This window comes from Antechinus flavipes, chromosome 2 (assembly GCF_016432865.1).
Source record: "Antechinus flavipes isolate AdamAnt ecotype Samford, QLD, Australia chromosome 2, AdamAnt_v2, whole genome shotgun sequence".
In the NCBI taxonomy this organism is placed as follows: Eukaryota; Metazoa; Chordata; class Mammalia; order Dasyuromorphia; family Dasyuridae; genus Antechinus; species Antechinus flavipes.
Window position 1 is genome coordinate 37,319,572 of NC_067399.1, and position 10,305 is coordinate 37,329,876.

Below are 10,305 nucleotides of genomic sequence, written 5' to 3' on the forward strand. Positions count from 1 at the left end.
CTGGCCCCAGCTCCCTCATAAACAAGGGTTCCCTCAGTCTTCCCCTAACTCACACTCCCCACACTGTCTGGGATATGAAGATTTCTGTGGCTTAGCCAAGGCTACCTCCAGCCCAGCTACCACAGGGCCTACTGCTTGCTCTTTCAGCAGAGCTTGCCTGTTTACCCTTCACACAACCAAACCTCCATGTGAGGTCTAACCTTCATGTCTTCTCTGGTTGTTCCAGGAGGATCACTGTTTTGCCCCCACTTGTGTTCATTTTTTATTACTCTTTATGTGCCCAGAAGTGCCATTTTATCTTATTTGTAGGGGAAACCTGAAGAGCTTGGAATTTTCTGAACTACTCTGCCATCTTCCCAGAATCCTCCTTGTCAATTTTTTTTCAAATGTTTCTATGAAACAGAGGCAAATTCTATCCCAAACCTTGGCTTCAGTCAGAAATCTAGAAACTCTACCAAAGAGAAACTTGATTTAGTCTTGCTTTTAAAGTCCTACTTGTGTGATAAAAAGGGAGAGATTAAGTGAGGTTTATATCCCCTCACTTCCCAATGGTGATGAGATTAGTGACAATAAGACAGCTATTTAAAAACCCCCTTTTAATTGGCTGCAGGTTTAAAGTGAAAGAATTCACTTTATTATTAATTGCAAAATGAAAGTTTATTATTATTTTAGAAATCAGTTTGCTAAGAGACTGACTTCTATACTGGCGGAGTGCTATTGGAAGATGGAATTTTATGCTGAGAATGCTCAGTGGGCAAAAAGGGTTCTAGCAAGTTGCTTGGGCCTTTTGCAAGGAGTTGACCTGAAGGAATCTTGTTATATGGGTATCTTGGTGGGGCACTGGGACAGCCTGAGCTTCTCAGGATTTCTCAATGGAATGAGAATTTAGAATTTCAAAAAGACCTATGGGAGTTGATTTACCCTTGAATAGTATTGCTTCTCATATCCTGGGAAGATGGGCCTTCTCTAGAGTCCCTGGAGCCTTCGAGATCCTGATCTCTCAGATCAAAAAGGAGACACAATAAAGGCAATCTTAAAGGGAACACAGCTTCAGTAAAGGGAACAGTTTCCCTCCCTCTTCAAACTGACCTCCTGTCACTTCTCTCAAGTCTCTTATTCCATCCTCTGGAAGAACTCCTCTATTGATCCTCTATACAACTGTCCTGAGGAGGAGAAGACAAGGTGAGAGGAGAAGGGAAAGAGAAGACAGAGGTCACAGGTGAAGAGAAAGCTGAAAAAAAGTGAAAATATAGGAGGGAGTCAGCATTAAAGTCAACCTGGAAAGCCCCCTCATGGAGCTGTGGCAGATAGGTTAGAAACTGAGAGAAGACTTCGGGTGAGCGATTCTGGATTACATTTTTATTGTGATCGCTGCTTAATTATTTCAGTAAGACTCTTCATGACTCTATTTGGACTTTCTAGGAAAGATCCTGGACTAGTTTGCCATTTACTTCTCTTGCTTCTTTTACTGATGAAGAACTGAAGCAAATAGGGCTCTATGCCTTGCTGTGAGTCATGTAGCTAATAAGTGTCTGAGGCCAGATCTGAACTCTGGAAGAGGAATGTTCCTGACCCCAAGCCTGGAATTTGACTTCAGGAAGAGAAGTACTCTGGACTCCAGGCCCAGCTCTCTTATCTACTATATCAACTAGCTGTCCCTAAATTGTTGAAAATAAGGTATTTCACTTGTCCAGAATTCTTTTGTCACTTATTCTTTTTAAGAAACACTTAGAGCAGGAAGGTAAATTTGTTTTCATGTGCCCATTGCTTTCTGCTACTACCTCTTGGCTGAGAAGGAAAAGCAGAGACCTTTACTGTCTTAACTGGACAAATGAGGGAATTTTAGGTTTGTCACTCTGCTGTGACTGGACAAGCAAAGCATCCAGGGCAGTGGAGAATTGGCTAGGCTAATCTTTATAACCCAGAGAGAGCCAGTTTGAAGAGCTCAGGATTTCTCTGGTTTAAAGAAAACAGCTATTGACAATAAGAGTAAGATCCAGAATGACATTCTGAGTGAGTGATTATGTAGATGAAAAACATATCGGATAGGGTTTAAGAGCAAGGGGCAACATCAATTGGAGAATGGATGAATAAATTATGGTATATGAATGTTATGAAATATCATTGTTCTATAAGAAATGATCAAGAGGATGATTTTAGAGAGACCTGGAGTGACCTACATAAAGTGATACTAAGTGAAATAAGCAGAATCAGAAGATCATTGTATATTATAACAAGATTATACAATGATCAATTCTGATGGATGTGACTCTTTCCAACAATGAGATGATTGAGGCAAATTCCAATGATCTTGTGATGAAGAGAGCCATCTACACCCAGAGGACTGTGGGAACTGAATGGGGATCAGAACATAACATTTTCACTCTTTTTGTTGTTTTTTGCTTGCATTTTGCGTTCTTATTTTTTGGTCTGATTTTTTTGTCCAGCAAGATAATTCATATATATGTATACATATATTGGATTTAACATATATTTTTAACATGTTTAACAAATTTCAGATTACTTGCCACTTATGGGAGGGGGTGGGAGGAAGAAGAAAAAAAATTGAAACACAAAGTTTTGCAATAATCAATGTTGAAAAATTATCCATCCATATATTTTGAAAATAAAAAGTTTCAATTAAAAAAAAAAGAGCAAGGGGCAAGTAGAATTTCTCCACATCAAATTCTCAGTTTGTCTATGTCAGGATCCCTGGGCCATGACCGTCTTTTTATGTTCACTCCTCTATTTTTGCTTTCAGGAGACTCCTTATTTTCCAGCGCTAAGGCCCAGCAAGCAAAATTTGTCCTGAGTTTGGGACAGCAACAATCCTTTGCACTTATCCTCTGCATGAATTCTGTTGGAGTTAAATCACAGAACTGATGGTTACTGAGCTTGCACAAATATCAGCAGGCCTGATCAGAAAGCCCTGTTTGGAATGAATATTTTTTTTAACTAGATAACCTTGCATCTCTTTTGATGTTATGAATCATTATTGTAACTTCTTGTAGTACATGTACTCCACTTGCTCCTTTGTTCTGTGGATAGAAACCAGCTGTTCACTGGCCCTCACTTAAATCATGGTTCCAAGTCTCACACCTTTTAATTCTTTATGTCTATAATTATGGCTCATACCCACCCAGTGGTAATGCTTCATCATGGGGGCTGTAATGCAAACAACAGAGTACCTGCTGTTATCTGTGGTCTAGAATGGAAATAGCTTCTTTAAATACAGACAGCAGAACATTGTGAAGAGTGGGCTGGCTTTGGAACCAGGAAGACTTGGGACAAAGCTCTCCTTTTGACACCTACTGGCTATGTGATCCTGAAAATGTAACTTAAACCCTCAATGACAGAGGGAAATATCTATGAATATAAGTTACAGAGAAGGTGCTGTCTGGAAGTGGTAGAGGAAGTTCCCTCACCTGGAATTTCCTCAAATGTGAGACCTCAAGGACAAATAAAAGTTCTCGTTTATTGACTCATAGTAGTGGCCACAGATGGTTGTGGACAAATGAAGGGAAGCTTCTTTCTCTGCCCTAGGACCATTATGCAGGTGAACTCTGTAAAAATTGTGTAAAATAATCACTGAAACTATGTCCACTTTGATCTGCAAAAGAAGAGAGATTGGGGTCTTCCAGGCTCCAAAGAGTCTAAGAGAAAACATACTTTCCAGGATGGGCTTTTTCTAAGGCAAATCATATCCCACCCCATTGATCTTTTTGGGAAACCAGATCCCCCATTCAGGCTGAAAAAGCCTTCAAAGTGATTTTCATTCAATTGGGAGATCTGGGCCTGATATTGATAAGTATTTAGGCCTGGGGGTATTGGCTTTGGGATAGCTGCAATCCTTTGCTATCCCAATTGGGAACTTCAGTCTCAAACTTCCTATTAAAGGACAAATAAATAAATAAATAAATTTAGATGTGAGAGCTAGAGATAATTGTCAGACAACTGGGGGCCTGTGACCTGTGGTAAAAGTAATTGCAATTCCAAAGAGGCCTTGAGGTTTCCCCATCAGGAGTCTGTGCCCATTGTGGCTGTGATACTATGTAAGCTCTTTCAGGTGATATGGCTGGATGCTGAGGCCATCCCCGGGCCCGGTGTTCCCCAGAACCTGCCCTAGTCATTGCCAATCAATGATGGAATTCTTCAAGTTTAGTCCATTTTGCTTGATCTGATGAAATGGAGTCTCAGGATGTCTAACCTCATGTCTAGCATATATCAGATGAGCAAAACCTGCTTTTAAATTGAATTTTCCCCCAAGTATTCCTCTTACAACAGATTTCCTTCCAAACAAAACAATGTCTAATTTTATCCGCCACTCCCTTATTCCAAGCATTGCTAGAACTCCATTCCAGCTCAAGGCTGTGAAGTCTCCATGTAGATTTTGCTTGTAGAATTCACTCTTAGGTTTTGTAGCACAAGGAGAGCCTTGGACTGGGGGCTCAAGGAATTCTAAGTGTCCACTAAAGACTGCAGGGAATCCAGCCATGGGAGCAGGGAGCTGCCTAGTGTGACTAGAACAAGAACAATGATAATCCCTGTTGGTCAGAGGGAAGAGGGACAGGAGAACATTGTATATACATGGCAACAAAAAGATTATGTGATGATCAATTTGGATGGAAGTGGCTCTTTTCAAGAGCGAGGTGCTCAGAGAGAGGACTGTGGGGACTGAGTGTAGATCACAATATGGTATTCTTACTCTTTGTTGTTGTTTTGTAATGTGAGAGAAACTGAGGCAAGATAGAGATTAGAGAATTTTAAATATTTTATTAATTGGAGAGTATAATTGACTGGACAGGACTCTTGTCTCAAAGTATCCAGTGACAAATGGGAGAATCCCAAGTCTTTATATATCTTTTTCAAACAAAGAAAGGAAAAGAAGTGGGAAACGTTTTACAGAACCATTTGGTTCTGTCAGGATGGGGGGAGGCTATAAATTCTTACTAAAAACCAGAGTCACGATGTTTGAATAAATAGAAGTCAATGAGGTATCTGGGATAATCTTATCTTTTGGAATATTTTAGAGAGGGTGGTGCCATAAATTCTTGAGGGCAGAAGGAGTTAGGAGTCAGGAAGTCTTATTTCCCTTATCTTGAGCCTCACACTGACAATTTATAACTTTAGAGCAAATGATCCTCAGTCTTAATGAACTGGGATGGGGGTGAGGTTGGGTTTACAACTAAGGGGATTGAGGCAGAACAGTTAAGGAAACCGAGGTAGAACAATTCAAAGAAACTGTGGCATAACAGTTTCCTTGCATTTTATTTTCTTTCTCATTTTTCCCCTTTTTCATCTAACTTTTCTTGTGCAGCATGATATTTGTGGAAATATGTATCAAGAATTGCACATCTTTAACATATATATTGGATAAGGAGTAAGAAAAATATTTGGAACACAAGGTTTTGTAAGGATAATGTTGTACAAGACAGGAGGCCAAAGAAAGAAATATGGAACAGGCTCAATTTTTAGCTGCTGCCTTATCCAGATACCATGGGCATTTGTGCTTTAGATGTCATGGCCAGGGCCGCTGGGCTCACAGCTATCCTTGAAGAAAACCCCTTGCTCTTGCCCCAGCTCCAATCAGGAGGGGAACTAGAAGAGAGACTGCTCACAGAGGGATTAAGCTGCCTCCTCCTGTACCTCCTGTCTCCTCAGGACTAGGACTGACAGTGCCCAGGGTTTGGCCAGGCTCCTTCTTACTCCATCATGGTGGTTGAAATCAGGGTAACTTTGGATGTGGTAGCAAGTCCATTGAATTTTTTTCTAATACAGAAGCCTCGTTTTCTGTCTTGCTCTGGCACTCTGGTTTATTCATTACTTATGCTAATTCCTTTAATTTTTTTCATCTCTTATTGCCAAAGCTAGTGTTTCTAATACAATATTGAATAGTAATGGTGATAGTGGGCAACTTTGTTTCACTCCTGATTTTATTGGGAATGGTTCCAGTTTATCCCCATTACATATGACGCTTACTGATGGTTTTAGATAGATGGTACTGACTATTTTAAGAAAAAGGCCATTTATTTCTATACTGTCTAGTGTTTTTAATAGGAATGGATGTTGGATTTTATCAAATGCTTTTTCTGCATCTATTGAGATGATCATATGGTTTTTGTTAATTTGGTTATTGATATAGTCATTTATGTTAACAGTTTTCCTCATATTGAACTAGCCCTGCATTCCTACTTGGTCATGGTGTATTATCCTGGAGATGATTTTCTGCAATGTTTTTGGTAATATTTTATTTGAGATTTTTGCATCAATGTTCATTAGGGAGATTGATCTATAATTTTCTTTCTCTGTTTTCATCCTACCTGGTTTAGCTATCAATACCATGTCTGTGTCATAAAAGGAATTTGGTAGGACTCCTTCATTCCCTAATTTTTCAAATAGTTTATATAACATAGGAGTTAATTGTTCTTTAAATGTTTGGTTGAATTCACATGTAAATCCATCTGGTCCTGGGAATTTTTTTCTTAGGGACTTGATTAATAGCTTGTTCTATTTCTTTTTCTAAAAGGGAACTATTTAACCAATTTACTTCCCCCTCTGTTAATCTGGGCAACCTAAGTTTTTGAAGGTATTCATCCATTTCATTTACGTTATCAAATTTATTAGCATAAAGTTGGACAAAGTAACTCCTAATTATTGCAAAATAATTTCCTCTTTATTAACAGAAATTTCTCCCTTTTCATTTTTAAGACTAACAAATTGATTTTCCTCTTTCCTTTTTCTAATTAAATTTATCAAGGGTTTATCTTTTTGTTGGTTTTTCCATAAAACCAACTCTTAGTTTTATTTATTAATTCAATAGGTTTTTTTTTTACTTTCAATTTTGTTGATCTCTCCTTTTGTTTTTAAAATTTCAAGTTAGTGTTTGATTTTTTTTTAATTTGCTCTTTTTCCATCTTTTTAAGCTATAAGCCTAATTCATTGATTTTCTCTTTCTCTACTTTATGCAAGTAAGATTCTAGGAGATATAAAATTTCCCCTTATTACCACCTTGGCTGCATCCCACACATTTTGGTATGCCATCTCATTATTGTCATTCTCTTGGGTGAAATTATTAATTTTGTCTATGATTTGCTGTTTCACCCAATCATTCTTTAATATGAGATTATGTAGTTTCTGATTATTTTTGTCTGTTTTCCCCTGGCTTTTTTATTGAATGTAATTTTTATTGCATTGTGATATGAAAAGGATGCATTTACTATTTCTGCCTTTCTGCATTTGAATTTCAGGTCTTTATGTCCTAATATATGGTCAATTTTTGTATACTTTTCATGAACTGAAAAGAAGAAAGTGTACTTCTTTCTATCTCCATTCAGTTTTCTCCAAAGATCTATCATACCTAGCCTTTCTAGTGTTCTATTTACCTCTTTCACTTCTTTCTCATTTATTTGTGGTTTGATTTATCCAGTTCTGAGAGTGCAAGTTTGAGACCTCCCACTATTATAGTTTCACTGTCTATTTGTTCTCACAGGTCTCTTAACTTCTCCTTTATAAATTTAGATGCTATATTTTTGTTTTTCTTCCTGGGTTATTTATACCTTCTGAATCCAATTCTCCCTGTGCAACAAGAGAACTGTTCGGTTCTGCAAACATATATTGTATCTAGGATATACTGCAACATATCCAACATATATAGGACTGCTTGCCATCTAGGGGAAGGGGTGGAGGGAGGGAGGGGAAAAATCGGAACAGAAACGAGTGCAAGGGATAATGTTGTAAAAAAATTACCCTGGCATGGATTCTGTCAATATAAAGTAATTATTAAATAAAAATTAAAAAAAAATTTAGATGCTATACCATTTGATACATATATGTTTAGTATTGATACTGCTTCATTATCTATGTTAACCGTTAGCAAGATACAGTGCCCTTCTTTATCACTTTTAATTAGATCAATTTTTGCTTTTGTTTGAGCTGAGATCAGGATGGCTACCCCTGCTTTTTTGACTTCACCTGAAGCATAGTAGATTCTGTTCCAGCCTTTTACCTTTATTCTGTATTGCCCCCCTTCAAGTGTGTTTCTTATAAACAACATATTGTACGATTCTGGCTTTTAATCCAATATGCTGTCCAACTCTGCTTTATGGAGGAGTTCACCCCATTAATATTTATAGTTAAAAGTACTAATTCTGTATTTCCTTCCATCTTATTATCCCCAAATTATGCTTTTCTCTTTCCTTTTCCCCCTGCACCCTTCACTAGTATTAGACTTATGAGCACTACTTGTTTCATGCAGCCCTCCCTCTTTAGAATCCCTCTTTCCCCTTTAAAGTTCATCCCATTTTCTAAAACCTTTCCCTTAATATTTCTATATTCTCTTATATTTAGCCTAACCCTTCCCATTTCACTTTTCCCCTCCAACTTTTCAATGAGGTGGATGAAGTTTCTATGTACAACAAATATGCCTAAATTTTTCTCTTTGAGCCAATTCTGATGAGAGTAATATTCATACTATGTTCATCCCTCTCCCTTCTTTCCCTCAGATATAATAGGTTTCCTTTGCTTCTTCATGAGATATAGTTTTTCCTCTTTTTACCTCCACTTTTCCCTTGTTCTGGTACAACTGCCTTTCCATCTGTACTTTCTTTTTTTATTATAACAGTAAAACCAAATTATACATGTACTCTTTATGTATACCTCAAACAAAAATATAGTTCTCAAGAGTTCTTTGCACCTTTTTATGCTTCCCTTGAGTCCTATATTTAGAGGTCAAACTTTTTGTTTAACTTTGTTTTTTTTTTCTTCAAAAATACATGGAATTCACCTATTTCATTGAATGTCCATCTTTTTCGCTGGAAAAAAGATGCTCACTTTGTCTGGTTAAGTTATTCTTGGTCACTTACCAAGTTCTTTTGCCTTTTGGAATATCAGATTCCAGGTACTTTGATCCTTTAATGTGGATGCTGCTAGATCCTCAGTGATCTTTATTGTGGCTCCTTGGTATTTGAATTGTTTTTTCCTGGCTGCTTGTAATAATTTTTCCTTGGTCTGATAGTTCTGGAATTTAGCCACATATTTCTTGGAGTTTTGATTTTGGGATCTCTTTCTGTAGGTGATTGATAAATTCTTTCAATGTCGATTTCACCCTCCATTTCTATAATATCTGGGAATTTCTCTTTGATAATTTCCTGAAAAGTAGTATGTAAACTCTTTTTTTTCAAAATGAATTTCAGGGAGTCCAATAATACTTTATCTCTCCTAGATCTATTTTCCACATTTGTTCTTTCTCCACGTAGATATTTAACATTTTTTGCTATTTTTTCTTTTTTTTGGGGGCGGGGGTTGCTTCACTGATTCTTGGTATCTCCTTGAGTCATTCATTTCCATTTGTTCAAGTCTGATTTTTAATGAATGATTTTCTTCATTTACATTTTACATTTCTTTTTTTATTTGTCCAACTGAGTTTTTAAATGAGTTGTTTTGTTTTATGGATTTTTTTTCCATTTCACCAATAGTTTTTTTTTTTTTAAGAATTATTTTCTTTTTCCACTTCACAAATTCTGTTTTCCTTGTAACTATTTACTTTTTTCAATTTACAGATTCTGTTTTCCTGGGAGTTGTTTATCTTTTCCAGTCCACAAATTCTGTTTTTCAGAAAGTTGATTTCTTTTTCCACTCTACCTTTTAATAAGTTACATATCTTATCCTGACCCTCTTGCAAAGCTTTCCTTTCCTTTCCACATTTTAAATAACTCTCTTTTAAGATCATTTTAAATCTCTTCTATAAGAACTGCTGATGCCCTGGCTTTCAGGATGAGCACACAGTAAGCACTGTTGCTGTACTTTGGCTAAGAGTTGTAAACTAAATTCCCAATGCTAGACTTCTCCAGGCTGTACCTAGATGCACCCCATCTCTGCTGGGCCATGATCTACCTGTGCTGTCCACACAGACTTGTCTTGAAGGCATTCCAAAGCTAAAATATTACATTCCAAAAGTTTCTGAGTTCTGTCACTCCAAAATCCAATCGGGCACTTGATCTGCCAAAAGTAATATTTTTAGTTTTTCACTGAATACACTGATTCCTTGAATTTCTCTTTCATCTCTCATTAATGAGGATAACATTTCCAGTACAATATTGCATAAGAGTGTTATTAATGGACATGCTTGTTGAACCCTTGATCATCTTAGGAATACTTCTAGGCAATCAAAATTCACATTACTTTGGGAACAGTACTTGCAGTACAATGGCCATCCCCAAATAGAAGCTTCAGGGCCTTGTTGAGAGATCTCCCACATCTATGACTGAGACTGGGGAAGTCAACTTTTCTGTAACTAGCCAATATATG